Source organism: Diadema antillarum, unplaced genomic scaffold (assembly GCF_040938485.1).
Source record: "Diadema antillarum isolate AM-2024a unplaced genomic scaffold, OU_Dant_1.0 seq00000799_RagTag, whole genome shotgun sequence".
NCBI classification, from domain to species: Eukaryota; Metazoa; Echinodermata; class Echinoidea; order Diadematoida; family Diadematidae; genus Diadema; species Diadema antillarum.
In genome coordinates this window covers 812431-828258 of record NW_027271683.1, presented here as the reverse complement: position 1 = coordinate 828258, position 15828 = coordinate 812431, and the positions used below count along the sequence as shown (strand labels likewise).

Here is a 15828-nt window from a genome sequence, read left to right as displayed (position 1 = left end):
GAGGTGAGGTCATGAACTCAGATTTCTTTGTTTTTGCACACACACTCACACACACACACACACACACACAAGATACAGCTAGATACCTTCTAGTTCTACCTAGACATGGGCAGTTGGACACTAATGTTTGAGATTCATAAATTTCCCATCATTTCCCATGCAAACATCATAATTGCTAAATATTGCAATGCGCCCCCCCCCAAAAAAAAAAGGCCGATGAGGTGTAGACACTCAGTCTCAGCCTACATAATAAAATTTGCAATATTACAAAACACTGCAATACACATTCATATCCAGAAAATCAAGTACTTTATCAACAATATCTCCCATAAAGTCATCATTGCTAACTTATAGCAACAGAACAGAAACACACACACACACACACACACACACACACACAAATCATGTTACTGATGTACCGGTAACTAGGTCTACATTTTGGATTGATAGATCCAAAGCCAAAGCCTTATGCTTATTAAAAACTTGACCGAAAGATCGGTCTGTATCTTCCGTCGGGGAATGTTCCGCGGAGACTGCGTCTGGCTTCACGGATCCCCTCCGTATACAGACCGAAGTCAATGATTGCGGCTCCTGTGTGGAGCAGTCGCGCACAGATCAAACGTTACGATAAACCAAATTTCAGACAGCTTTTTTACATTCAAACAAGTATGACATGACATGACACATTATGCAGCAATATTTGGGATAAATTTCTCACATTGTGCAATCGAAATACTCACATAACCTCGGTTATAATGCAGAAATTTTATCGATATCGCAACATCGCCGTTCGCGAGCAGTAAGTCGCCATTTTGAATCTGTAACAATTGCTAAGCCAATCACATGCGAGGTACGTGTTTTAGTAAAACAAACACGTAGAAGCTACCTCGCATGTGATTGGCTAATAGATTCATAGTGTATGTTTCTGCAGTTTGAATGTGACGACGCGACAGGCTGTGTTTTACGTTGAAAATTCTCCTAAAATGTTGGATTATTCATTAATCTGGTGAGTGTAACGTATTCATAAAAAAATAAATTCACCATACAAGCTTAAATTTGCCGACCTAGGGCCGTGAATTAGACGCAATCGAGAAGGGTGAGGTACCTCACCCAATTTTCCATAGAGACAGTGGTTAAGAACATCCACACAGCAATGGGTACTGCAACCTTCCGTCTGTCTACGGGGGACAGCGTTAATGGCAAAATATAAAAGAGTCCTCCGGACAGACGGATCTTTCTGTCTAATTAAAAACCTACTGTAACATTAAAGGAAATTAAAAAAAGAAAAGAATCTTGATTTCAATCATTATTGCATACTGATGAATGATTGGGCCTGGGGCAAATGAGAAACTACATCACATGATGTAAATTGTAGAACACAACCACAACTTATAAAGTGACAAGCGCAAGCTGTACAAATACAAAACAGGTTATTTCGAGTATGATCCAGCATGATCCAGACCTACAATGTACTGTAAAAAGTGATAAATATACACCCAGTGGGAGGGTTTCTACAGCTGTAGACTGCAAATGTCGTGAACTTGTGTAAAAATTATTACAAAGCAATGCTATTGAATCATCATCATTTTGATAATAAACACTGACCAAGGCATATATGCATAGGGCAGTAGCAGACGTAAACTAGAGATTGTAATTTGTCATCACTGACAAATTAAGGTGATCCGATTTTTTTTTTTAATCAATGATTCGAGTCCTGATCGTAATAGGCATGACAATACAAGTTTCATCGGTGTTTAGAGACATTGGCCGTGTGAGGTTTGGATTCTCATTTAGAAAAGGGAGTCATATCTGCCATCTTTGGTACCAATTCTGTATACACTGAATAACGAAGATACAGCAACGAATACATATGACCTTTGACCCACCTTTACACTCCCAAGATGGCATCTGAGGAAAAAGTGGTTATTTTGTGAAATGATTCTTGCGACATCGTCTATATTCGTGTGCAAAATATGGCAAAGATAGGACAGGTATTCACCAAGATGCAAAATGCAAAGTCTTAGGTACAACATAAAATCTGGGAGAAATTCACCGAAGGGTAAGTGAGAGCTAGTGCTCGATAAAGAAAAGCATGTCGATTTTCACATTAAAAAAAAAATCCCTCCCATAGAGATAACACGTCATAACGAAAATACAGAAAGAAGTACATATGACCTTTGACCTCACTTTGCACACCCAAGATGGCGTCTGAGCAAAAAGTGGTTATTTTGTGAAATGATCCTTGTTACATGGTCTTTGTGTGTGCAAAATATGGGAAAGATAGGACATGTATTCACCAAGATACAGGATGAAACATTTATGACCTTTGACCCTAATTTACATACCCAAGATGGTGTCTGATCAAGTAGTTGTTATTTTATGAAATAATGTACGTGACATGAACTAAACATGTGCAAAATATGGGATTGATAGCCATTGTTGTTGTTCATCTATTGCACAGAAAGTAGTAAAAAGAAAGAAAAACTAGAGATTGTAATTTGTCATTACTGACAAATTAAGGTGATCCGATTTTTTTTTTCAATGATTCGAGGCCTGATCGCAATAGGCATGACCATACAGGTTTCGTCTGTTGTTAAAAACGTTGGCTGTGTGATGTTTGAATTCTCGTTTAGAAAAGGGAGTCATATCTGCCATCTTTGGTACCAAATTCCGTATACACTAGATAACGAAGATACAACAACAAATACATATGACCTTTGACCCACCTTTACACTCCCAAGATGGCATCTGAGGAAAAAGTGGTTATTTTGTGAAATGATTTTTGCGACATCGTCTATACGTGTGCAAAATATGGGAAAGATAGGACAGGTATTCGCCAAGATACAAGATGAAACATTTATGACCTTTGACCCTAATTTACATACCCAAGATGTTGTCCGATCAAGAAGTTGTTATTTTATGAAATAAATGTACGTGACATGAACTAAACATGTGCAGAATATGGGGGTGATAGGGCGTGTTTTTCTTGATATTGCAAAGAAAGTTGCAGAAAGAAAGAAATATCTCAATACATAGAAGATAAGCTTTAATTTCAACCAAGTTTTTTATCGTGATCCCGACATCGTATGAAAAAACAAAATCAAATTAACGATAGCGCAAAGTCTCAGCTACAACATATTAAAATCTGGGAGAAATTCACCGAAGGGTAAGTGAGCTAGTGCTCGATAAAGACAATCATGTCAATTTTCACATTAAAAAAAATTCCCTCCCATAGAGATAACACGTCATAACGAAGATACAAAAAGAAGTACATATGACCTTTGACCTCAATTTGCACAGACAAGATGGCATCTGAGTAAAAAGTGGTTATTTTGTGAAATGATCCTTGTAACATGGTCTTTGCGTTTGCAAAATTTGGGAAAGATAGGACATGTATTCACTAAGATACAGGATGAAACATTTATGACCTTTGACCCTAATTTACATACCCAAGATGGTGTCCGATCAAGTAGTTGTTATTTTATGAAATAATGTACGTGACATGAACTAAACATGTGCAAAATATAGAAGTGATAGGGCGTGTTTTTCTTGAGTTATTGCAAAGAAAGTTGCAGAAAGAAAGAAATATCTCAATACATCGAAGATAAGCCTGAATTTCAACCAAAATTTTTGACGTGAACCCGACATCGTATGAAAAAACAAAGGGAACACTTACGGTAGTGTAAAGTCTCAGCTACAACACATCAAAATCTGGGAGAAATTTATCGAAGGGTAAGTGAGCTAGTGCTCGATAAAGATAGTCATGTCAATTTTCATTTCCAGAAAAACTGCTCTCCCATAGAGATAACACGTAAACTGGTCAAATTTGACAAGGTTACTTTCAATCCATTTTTACGAGGTGATACCGTTATGCGATCAAAATTTTGTAATCTTATGTTTGAAAGAACATTAGATAAGCTACAACATAATGAAATCTGGGTGAAAATTGACAAAGGACTAGTGAGATACGCTCGAATGAACTTGAAATTTGATGACGTCATTTTGAAAATTTACTTTTTTTACTTTATTAAGAAATTTGCTATCTTTTAATCATTTTGTCAGCATTGCCACCCCATGAAATGACATGTACAACTCATCAGGTTTTAAAATATGTAAAGAAAATGGGGGGTCACCGTCCATCCTGACGAGTGAAATCGAATTTAAAATTAGCAGTTTTTTGGCATAGTTGCACTGTATATCGCCATTGACGCGCGCGCGGAATTTCAACTTTGACGGGCCCGTATGACGTCATATTGAGTCGCATTGATTTGAAACTTGGTATAAATATTCCTTAACATTTCAGACATCCGATCAAAGTGAAAAAACTGGAAATTTCAATTGCACATGAGCTGTGCGTGCGTATATGCGCGCGCGCGTACGCGTCCGTCCGATTTTTTCAATTTTTCAAAAAATGCTCCAAATGGTCTGAAACGTGTGCAAAAAAAATTTAAGCTCGATTTGAGCATACAAATATTTCAACGCGCGCGTACGCGCACGTTTTAAGAGAAAATATGAATTTTGAGAACATGAGTAGAATGCGCATAATATGAAATATGTGTGACGTAAATTTCATTGGAAAGTTTCATTCCATTAATGAGATATTATTGAGAATGTGTTTTCATATAATGACGTCATAGTGACGTCACGGTCGACTGATCACAATGATACATTAGATTTGTCGTCTTTGGGACATGATGCATACATGGTATAATTTTGAAATTGATAGGCAGCGGACTTTCTGAGCTAACCTCTGCACAACTTTTGCGGAGAAATAAAGAAACAAAGAAGAAGAAAGAATCCGTACAGATACAGAAGGTGATCCGAAGGATACTCGGATCACCTAATAAGAATAAGATGGACGGACAGCGCGAGCGCGCGGTGCCGGTGACACCGATTGTCAAGCAGCAGGGTACTGGCAGAGCGCATCACCTACTCCATCTCATGGGATCCCATTCCACACTATACTGTACCAATACCATACAGCTACTGTACTATCATGGATGATGGCGATATCATCAGCACAAAACAGATGACACGAATTCATTCATACCAGGATGAACTGAAAGACCCAAAATTTATGTCTTACCTTTTATATACAGACTGGCCGCATAATCATCTATTTGAAGTTGAATTTACTGCGGCATATAGACTGTAATTAACAGTTTCACCGACCTCTCGTCATTCTGGCCCGAGGAAGCCCGCATCCAATATTATTCTTCGATGCTTTATGCGTAGCATGCAGCGCATAGCGAGCGCGCATACAGTATACGAGTACGTACGATGTGCGTACGTAACGTCAAGCAAACACACGCAGTGAGTTTTCGCACTGGAGTAATTTTAGAGACGGGCCGTGCGAGGAATCAATCAATCTTTGCCTGCCCCCAAGAAGACGGGCTGTGATACAGTAGTCTCCGCATAATTGGAGACCACTAATTAATCGGGTAGTCCGTTCAATTCTTGACGTATAAGAACCGAGTTGTAAACTTGAATAAACAGCTCCGATGCGTGTAAGTTTTATATCCGGGTAAAGTTGGATATGATATGGGTAAAGGCATTCGGTAAAACGGAACGAAATACCACGAAAGCTCTAGATACATCTCTTCTATTCTCATAATTTTCCACAGAAAATGCCGTGGTATATAAATATCCGCCTAGACGTTCTAATTTCAATTCTGAAGTTTCAATTCTGAAGAAACTCCGGGGGTGCTTAGAACAAGGGTGCTTATAGATCACGCGCTCCACCACAGTACAAGGGCGGATCCAAGAATTCCGTACCGGGGGGGGGGGGGGCGCAAACAAAAATATTTCTTGTGCCACAGTTCCGGGTTTGATCAGCTGACAAAAAAAAAGGGGGGGGGGCTCCCGTGCCGTTTCTTCTGGGTGTCATCTCTGACATACACAAGCAAGCAACCCCCCCCCCCCAAAAAAAAAAAGGCTTCAATATTCTGGCGCAACTACAATCGAAAATAAACGTGGGGGGGGGGGGCAAGCACCCCTGTTCATTTTTTATTTTATGTCTTTTGTTTTTAGAAAAATTTAAGGGAGCGAGCGCACGGCGGAGCGCCAACCCCCTCCCCCCCCCCCCCCCCGATCCGCCACTGCTGTGAGGCACAAGAACAATATTAATATCAATCTGTTGATTGGTAACATAGCGGCCATAATATTTCTGTAGGTGTGAACGGTTGCAAATTTAAAAAAAAAAAAGAAAAAAAAAAGAAAAAAAAAAAGTCGAGTTTGGAGCGCACTCGCTATCCCGCTATATTTGCACGTGTGAATGCGGCCTTCAAGAGTCCCAGTCATCTCTGCAGGAGGAGGCATGTTAAGTAGCACGCATGTGGCTGCAAGGAAAGAAAAGACCCAAATAACAATGTTGATTGAGTGAAAGTAACAATGTTAGAAGAACGCCGTGATCAATAAAAGTTTAAGGAAGTTTGGCCCGGTTATCGATTCAAAAGTTACGAATTCTTAGAGTTTCAGTGCTAATATCGCTGAATAGGGAGATTACTAGCCCTACAATAAAGAAAATATGAAGAAAATGCAACATTATTCACTTTTCAAGCTTCATGAACGAGCGACAGGGGGAATGACATTGCCACATGATGTCAGTGACAAGGCCGATGGGAGCAGTGAGTTTCACGGAAAATAGATTTATTGAATTCTCCTTATGAATTTACTGACGTCATGAATGTTGCTGTTGCTGTTATCATCATGGCCGGCGGAACGGGGGCGGGCGGGAGGGGGGGGGCCTCGCCCTCCCCCCCCCCCCACTTTTTTGTGCACCATAGATAACAAAGGAATACTTAAGGTGTCATGACTTTGGGCCCGCTACTTTTTTAACCCAATAGTAAGTACGTAAGTGGCACTAAAAAGAAATAGATAGAGATTTTTAAGTGTGAGCGCGTTAAGATTATATTTTTGCGCCCCACTCCTTTTTGTGTGTGCTGTGTGTGTGTTAGCTCGGACATGAAGTCCCCCCCCCCCCCCATCGCCTGTCATTCAATGCCCTTACACTGTAAGCCCTATACTAGTAGTCTTCTTATCCAGCAAAGGAGTGTCACCGACTCTTTGAAAGCATTCATTACTTCTAAACGGATTGTCAGAAGGGAAAACTGTTCTGCGCATGTGCAAACTTGCTCAAAATCGACGCGATTGATCACTGACCTCTGTCGTCTGAGTTCACACGGTCGGTTCTTGGCTATACCGTGCGTCAGCTCCATATTCACGATGTAGAGAGCTACTCTTGTCAGCTGAAGAAACGTGGAAGTGGAAGGAGGAAGATGAGCTGAAGACCTTTTTTTCTCTCTCTCTCTTGCTTGTTAGCTCATGAAACCCGGAAGTCTCCAAACCCCCCCCCCCCCCCTTTTTTTTTTTTTTGAAAACGCTCCGCCGGCCCTGGATTATCGCCTGTCATTCAATGCCCTTGTATAAGCCCTATACTAGTAGTCTTCTTATCCAGCAATATAGAGTCACCGAATCTTTGAAAGCATTCATAACTTTTTAGAGGGATTGTCAGAGGGGAAAACTGTTCTGCGCATGTGCAAACTTGCTCAAAATCGACGCGATTGATCACTCTGTCGTCTGAGTTCACACGGTCGGTTCTTGGCTTGCGTCAGCTCCATTTATTCACGATGTAGAGAGCTACTCTGCAGTGATCATAATATGGGGGCGCTATTTTACTTTTTTCGCGGTTCCGTCTTAGCGTGAACTTTCAAATAAACTTACAATTTCACACAAATTTATAGGCTTTGTTCATACTAGAATCTTGGAAAGAACAAAATAATGTGAGAATTTTGCTCATTCCACAACGAGGAATGCAACAAAAGCAAAAAGAAATTCCATACGCTGCCTGCGGCAAAGCAAGCACTTCGGATGTCTAAGTCTTGAAAATTGATGATTCGGCGAAGGTTTAACAGACGTCATCATCAATGGACCAATCTAACAGCAGCAGACAACGTGTCACAGCTAATAAAACACAAACCATAAGTGCATTCATTGCTACTAAAGAAGTGCACGTTTGTAATTGTGCTTCGGTTTACGCTAATTATTGTGATATTCTTCGAAATAAATGGTGGCACAGATAACGCTACTTGGCTATGTGTCCAGTTTAGAAACCATTACTGGAAAGGCATTTAGAATACATTTAGAATGCAAGGGCCTTCACATTCTTTATTAATAGTTTGAGAAGCCTGTCTAGAGATGGTAAATGTGCATGAACAGCAAACCACCAGAATACAGGACTTTTAACGGTAGCAAGGCCAAGCTATAACTGATATTTCTCGGGACGGGCAAGTGCATGAGAGACTTGAAATTAATTTACCTTCTATTGAAAGATTGTTGTTACCAATGATGATTTTTTAAGAGGAAATCTATATTCCAAGCAATTGGTTTAATAAAAAGAGTAAAATTTTACGAATTCAAAGGGAAAAAATTGACTGAAATCGGACGAAAAATAAAAAAGTTATATGAAATTTTGAAGTTTTGATGATTTTTCCTAAAACAATTCTTGTACAGAATGGGTATGAAATCAACATGGGGATGAGTGAGCTAACTTTTCCTACCCTCACAATTTTCCTATGATCGTGTACAAAAAAAAAATGACGAAAATTTAATGTTTCTGTCATTGAAGTCTGAAAAATGACGTTATTCCTGGTTGAATAACTTCAGAATGGATCAATTAGATATATCTTTGAGGATTTGAGCCTCGGGCATATTGCGTTTGAAAGAAAAACTGGAAATTTCAAGAATTTATGTACAAGCTATATGATATAAGTTGTGAGGGAATGACATGCTCACTTTTCCATTTGCATATTCATATTGACTGTTCAAGAACTGCCCCCCCCCCAAAAAAAAAAAATAAATAGAATGGGTATGAAATCACCATGGGGATGAGTGAGCTAACTTTTCCTACCCTCACAATTTTCCTATGATCGTGTACAAAAAAAAAAAATGACGAAAATTTAATGTTTCTGTCATTGAAGTCTGAAAAATGACGTTATTCCTGGTTGAATAACTTCAGAATGGATCAATTAGATATATCTTTGAGGATTTGAGCCTCGGGCATATTGCGTTTGAAAGAAAAACTGGAAATTTCAAGAATTTATGTACAAGCTATATGATATAAGTTGTGAGGGAATGACATGCTCACTTTTCCATTTGCATATTCATATTGACTGTTCAAGAACTGCCCCCCCCCCAAAAAAAAAAAATAAATAAATAAATAAAAAAATAAAAAAATAGCGAAACTTCGAATTTAGTGTCATAACTTCCTTATTTTTCATCCAATTTCGATCAAATTTATACCGTCGAACTCGTAATATTTTACTCTTTGTTACCAGATTAACTTATATTTGGACTGGATTTCCCCTTTAAGGCAGATCATTCAAATGACACGGAAAAGCTTCAAGTTCACTTTATATATTGGTATGGCGTTTATCCCAGCTAAATGTCATTCTAGGACTTAGTTTGTTTTTGCTTGCTGAGAATGACGTCACAAGTATCAGGCGTGCTGGACGAGTTTCGGTATATTTTTCGGAATTATAGAAAGGAAAATGGCCGGCAGGCGCCACGTTTTCAAAAGTGGGGGGGGGGGGGGGGCACTTTATACTTTTCCGGGTTTCATCAGCTAACAAGCAAAGAATTGTTGTACATTGTTGTACAACTATTGTTGTACATGGATTATTGGTGAGGGGAAAAGATATCCGAAGAGTGCATGTGCAATGAGCGAGGAAATCTTTTGTTGACATGTCATTGTACGACTATACGACCGCTGCATAATAAAAAACTACAATCACAATACACAAGCAAGTCAAAACGGGAATAAGAAATCATTACATTATTATTTTCGAGTCATGTGTGTGTGTGTGTGTGTGTGTGTGTGTGTGATTTTTTTCTTTTTTTTCCAGAGGGACCTATTATATAATTGAGTATCTGAATATAAGAACGACCCAAGTCCATGGAAGACCATTTCGAGTAAACTTAAAAAAACTTCATGTCTTTTTATTTGTCCAATAATATTCTATTTAGCTGTGATGGGAAGGCAACATTGTATATACAAATTAGAACGTATGAAGAGTTTGTTCGCAAAAATCGAAAGTCCATTTTTGAAGATTTTGAAGTACGGTCTCTGTCATAAAGTACAAAATAAAACCTTTTAAATAATATATTGGTCACTACATTTAAAGGTACATTTTTGAAGTTATGGTCAAAAGAAGCAAAAAATTTCTTATTATTCTCTTTATTTTTCTTGACCTTTAATCGCAAATATCTCCATTTGGCAAATATGGACTTATCGGTTTTTGCGAACAAACTCTTGATACATTATTATGACAATTAACATTTACATTAATTGTGGAGAGGCCATTTTGTGTAATGGACTTGGGTCGTTCTTTGAATCATGGACTTGGGTCGTTCTTTGAATCATAATATGATTCAAAGAACGACCCAATATCATGTATATTATACATGATCCATTCTGCTATAGAGATGAGAGAAGGATGAGAGAGGGCGCTATAATATGAATGTAAGAATGACCCAAGTCCTTCATTCTTACATTCATATAAGATTTAACTCATTCATTTCAGGCACTTCCGGGGGTAATTAGGATTTATCATTACACAAGATGAGTCCATGCATCATAAGCTACAATTTCCCATGTCAAACTGAATTTGGCCAAAAACTGGACTTGGGTCGTTCTTATATTCAGGTCTTCAATTGCACCAAGACAAACAATGTATCCAATAATAATTTCATTTTTCTCCGATTCACGGTGTCATGTATTACACAAATATTCTTACATGTTCTTCGAATACAAAAAAGGAAATATACAAATCAGCTTGATTTATTCAAGCATGATATGAGAAATACATGGAAAGTTATTATGAATATATCTGGAAATACTTCTTAAGTTTCAAAAATAAGATGGGGTAATGTTATCAGTGAGAAGTCAATTGATATAGCTGAAACTTTCAATGAGTATTTCTACGTTCAGTTGGTAAAGATTCAGCTCGGAATGTTCAACCGACGCAAAAAAAAAAAAAAAAAAACATTCAATGACATCTTAGGTGCGTCTAACCCCAATTATTCTTTGTATCAACTCAACTAGAGAAGAAGTTTTCAAAATTGTATGTGACCTTTATTATGATAAGAAAAGTTCTGGTTTTTATAATATGGTATCAATAACTGTTTTCTGAAAAATGTTATTGTTTATGTCGTTGATCCCCTTGTCCACAGTTTTAATTCATCTATATCTCGACTGGTGTTGTACCCGACAATATGAAAATAGCTAAGGTTGCCCCGTAATACAGTGTTTAAAAAGGGGGATAAAAGTGATGTTAATAATTACAGGCCCATTTCTTTACTCTCTTGAAAGTATGTTAAAGGTTTTAGAAAGAATTATATACAAATGCATGTTAGAACATTTAGATTTTGCCAAGCAAATCATATATCTGAACTGATTCACAATTTAGTTTTCGTGAAAACTATAGCACATCACATGCTCTATTTACGTTCGTTTGTAGAAAATACAACACAAGCATTAAATATAGGTTTTGTCATAATGATCTCCCCGGACTTCTCCAAGGCCTTCGACACTATCAATCATTAAATACTACTCAGCAAATTATATCATTATGGAATTCGTGGGAAGGCCTTGTATTGGTTCAGGACTCTTAAAAAAAAAAAAAAAATCCGGGTCAGAACTAACCAGGAACCTTGTCCGTTGGGGTCACACCCCGTTCCGGGCCAAAAATGACTTGGAATTTGGTCATGAAGACCCATGAGAATGGGGTCACCCTGACCCAATTCATGACTCTGAATGGGATCATATCTGACCCCATTCTTTCTTGTCATTTCTGACCCGGAACGGGGTGTGACCCCAACGGACCCTTTCCGAGTAAGTTTTGACCCGGATGTTTTAAGAGTGTACCTATCTAACAGAAAACAATTTGTGACTTTTAACAACACAAATTCTTAGATGTTATTATAGCTATTAATTGTGGTGTTTCACAAGGTAGTTTATTAGGCCCACTGCTCTTTATAATTCATATTAATGATTTTCACAGATCTTCGAAAATATCATCGTTTATCCTGTTTGCAGATGATTCTAATCTTTTTTTTTTGCCCATCCTAAACCTCTTCTACATACCCTGAATTCAGAATTGATAAAAGTTTCACATTGGATTAAGGCTAATAAACTTTCGCTTAATGTTGCTAAATCCAAATTTATAATTTTCAGTAATTCAATAGAATTACTGCCTGGGGCATATTTATCGATAATATTCTTCTTGAACAAGTCTTGTTTGTTTGTTTGTTTGCTTTTATTTCTGCATTCAATCAGATGCAATTTGAATGCAAACTTCAAAAAGTACAAAGACAAAGAATAACAAGTGCGGTGAAATCAATCGATAACAGTACATAAATAGATACACATAGGTGATTGCATTGAGCAATGTAGATACACAGAAACATAAAATAAAATATACAGTATTTTTCAGTGAACAACATAGATAATTGAATGCAGGAGACCACCATCATAAGTGATTAAGCTTGAAATGGATGGAGGCCTCAAGTCAATAGTATAAAATTTCTTGGTATTTGTGTTGACAATAAACTTACATGGAGAGATCATGTCAATGTTCTCTGTAAAACAATTTCACAAAATAAAGGTATGATAAATAGACTAAAATATTGTTTACCATCTTCCACATTTACTATGCTTTACTCCAGTTTTCTCTTTACCGTATTTGGATTATGGAATTTTAGTGTGGGGCAACAAACATCTATTCCTTTTGGGGAAAAAAATATTATTGCACAAAAAAAAAGTCGTTGCGAGTAATCTTTAACTTAAATCCGCGTGCTCATACTGATAATTTATTTTGTGATAATAAATTATCAAAGATATCAAATTATTTAATATTTATTTCAGTTGGGTCAATAAATTTATGTTGAAACATAATAATAAAAGTTTACCACATATATTTGATCAAATCTTTCGACGCAATGATGCGACACACAATATCCTATACTCGACGTTCCAATGAATATGATTTACCATTACTATGTACAATTCTCGCCCAAAATACATTTGTTTTCACTGGCCCGCGGTTCTGGAACAGCCTTAATAATACGAAAGCGAAATCTGTTACAAGTGCGACTGTAGACGAGCTGTCAGTGGCTCTAAAGTGGCAATACCATGGTAATAATGGTGTGTATGTGATTCAGATTGGTGCTTAATTAGTTTGTAGTGTACAGTATGTGACATGCAGTACTAAAGAAAGGTATTCTCGATCCGGTCAATCGGGTAGAGGCCATGCATAGGCCCTATTAGGCTCTACTCCGTCTATTAATCGGATAAGAGAAGCGCTGATCGACACTACCCGATTAAAGCAGAGACGACTGTACAAGAAACCGTTCCTACGTGAGTGACCTTTATGCACAGTGCCCACGGAAGTCTACTAGCACTGTAACTTCACAGCCCATGCCCAGTCGCTGTAAAAAAAAACGGCGTCTGGTCACTAGCACTGAGGGGATCGTACTAGTAGTAGTACAGTGTACTAGGAAGTAAAGTAGATGTGCGCGCAACCATAGACCCACATGCATAGTTCTGTGTGTTGAAGCCATTGTTGTATCATTGGTTGAGTGATCCCAAGGCTCAATGTCATTATGTTAGAAATTTGATTTAGCCGTCGTATTTATCAAAAAAAATGAAAATATTAGCTTTAAAAATATACTTTTCATCTAATTATTTTTTTTACATTCAATCATTCCTTTATTGCTTCACTACCTGGAAAATATTTTCCAAATCAATCTGAATTCTTCCATGTATATCGGCAACGCAACTGATAAGATTCTCTCTCCACGGTCCCTGCGAAAGGTACGTGACTCCTGTCAATGTAAATCATGAATTTTCGTTAGTTTTTCTCCTATTTGCGGTTTCATGAATAATTAAATAAAGTTTTAGTGCAAGGAATAGCGGTGAAATATAATCAGATCGTTCATTATGCAACTTACTGTCTGTGGTATGTTATATTTACGTACAAATTCGTACCAAGTTATGAAACTTTCATTCGAGCGACCGCGACAACTTCGCGGCCAGGGCAGAGGGCCACGTAGGCAGCAGGATGTATGGTGGTGTGTCGTGGCCATGGCCGATGGCCTTTGCCTGTTATGTGAGGCGCGTATGCGTGCGTGAGCTGCGGTGTGGTGACGAGGTCCTTGTTTGTTAAACCCGAGAGGCAGAGAGGTATGGGGAATGTAGTCTCTTCCCACCTCCTTGGTTATCCCACGAATATCTGTACTATTAATACTACAGCAGCTTTGCTGTTGAGTATACTAGACGTCTATTACAACTCGTGATTTCAGCCTCACAAAACACAGGCACAGGCACAGCAGTGCATAACCCCGTCGCGGGGCGCTGTAACACAGTAACAGCGCCCCGAAGCAACCCATGCAATTTTAGGAAGCACTCAAATGCACTGCAACACGTAAACAACTCACCGCTCAAAAGGACACTTGGATTCGCAACGAAAAGCCACATGATATAAAACCATTATTGTTGAACAACAGAAACGACTATGTATTTCTCACCATTACCTCCGAAAACAAGATAAATAGTCATCTTTGAGACCGTCTAGTCGAGATACTGTCCGTTCGCCGTTTTGAACGTATCACGCAAATATACTGATCTGCGCATGCGCAAATGAATATTCATATTTTACGTCATCTGCCATAATGTACAATGTTGCTCGTATTTGGTTCTCGGTCTCATTTAATAAAGGACACTTGTTCGTACCAATACGATAGGTATCATGGAGTTCAAAGATGCTCTAAGTGAAGTAGAGGAGGATGCAAAAAGAATTAAGTTCAAAGTGGAGCAAATAGAAATTATCAAGAACGCAGTGAAACAGAATGACACCTTCCTAATGTTGCCAACTGAGTTTGGCAAGAGTGCTTGCTTTGGTTTCATCACCAAATCTTGGAAGTTGGATAAAGCAGGGCTGCACACTAACCCATTTTTTTTTTTTTTTTCTGCCGGTCCAACCTGTCTCTGTCGGATCAGTAAATATCCATTTTTCCTCTCCATTTTTGTACTGGTCGGAACAGAAAATTTACTGGTCAACAACAACCTGAAAAAGCATTAACTGGCTTGCAAATTTATTTTCATGTTTTTGTCGACAATAATATTACCCCCCCCCAAAAAAAAAATACATTTTGCAAATAAACATTTTGTAAACTCAAGTGCCTTGTTTACGGATCATTTTCTTGAGAAGGAACAAAAAGGAATCATTTGTGAATTGATTTGTTGATACGAAAAGGAAGTAAAAAAAAAAGAAAAAAAGAAGGGACTGAAATGCGGTTTTTAACTTTCCTCCGAAAATTTCTTCCCGTATCTTGGCGTTCTTGAAAGTACACTGCAGGGTCGAATTTGCAATGCTTTGTACTCCTATCTCTTCTTCGTGTATAGAACCATTTTAAAAGAATTGAATGTTTGTGAATCAAAGTGTTAAATGATTATGAACAAAATCAGATTGTATCAAATGCGTTTGTGACTTTTTGTCAACATCGGCGCACGTAGAGTAACACGCGTTACTTAAGTTCTGCGCTTTTCACATTTTTAGTGCTCAGCTGGATTGTAATGATTATATGAATTATTTTTGCTGTATAGTATTTTCTGATGCACGTGCCAGAAGGGGTTCTTTTTTCTCCCGATAATCTTTTCGCATTTGTGCATGCGCTCTTGAAAGGTATATACGGCAGCATACGGCATCAGGGTCAAATTCACGATTCTTTTTGCGCTTATTTCTAACTCAAATGTCAGTGGGATTGTGACGA

General features: G+C 38.1%; 2 protein-coding genes across 2 annotated transcripts in view; one reads left to right on the top strand and one right to left on the bottom strand.

Moving 5' to 3' along the window:
- The window catches only part of LOC139739474 (solute carrier family 12 member 8-like), a 49138-nt gene extending 43944 nt beyond the window's left edge, over positions 1-5194 (bottom strand). Inside the window, exon 1 of the mRNA XM_071650077.1 lies at positions 5087-5194. The gene's annotated coding sequence lies outside the window, so the exon portion shown is untranslated. The remainder of the gene's footprint in view (positions 1-5086) is intronic.
- An 8663-nt stretch (positions 5195-13857) lies between these two features.
- LOC139739480 (dolichyl-diphosphooligosaccharide--protein glycosyltransferase subunit STT3A-like) overlaps positions 13858-15828 on the top strand; it is a 34309-nt gene continuing 32338 nt past the window's right edge. The window contains exon 1 of the mRNA XM_071650084.1: positions 13858-13870. The gene's annotated coding sequence lies outside the window, so the exon portion shown is untranslated. The remainder of the gene's footprint in view (positions 13871-15828) is intronic.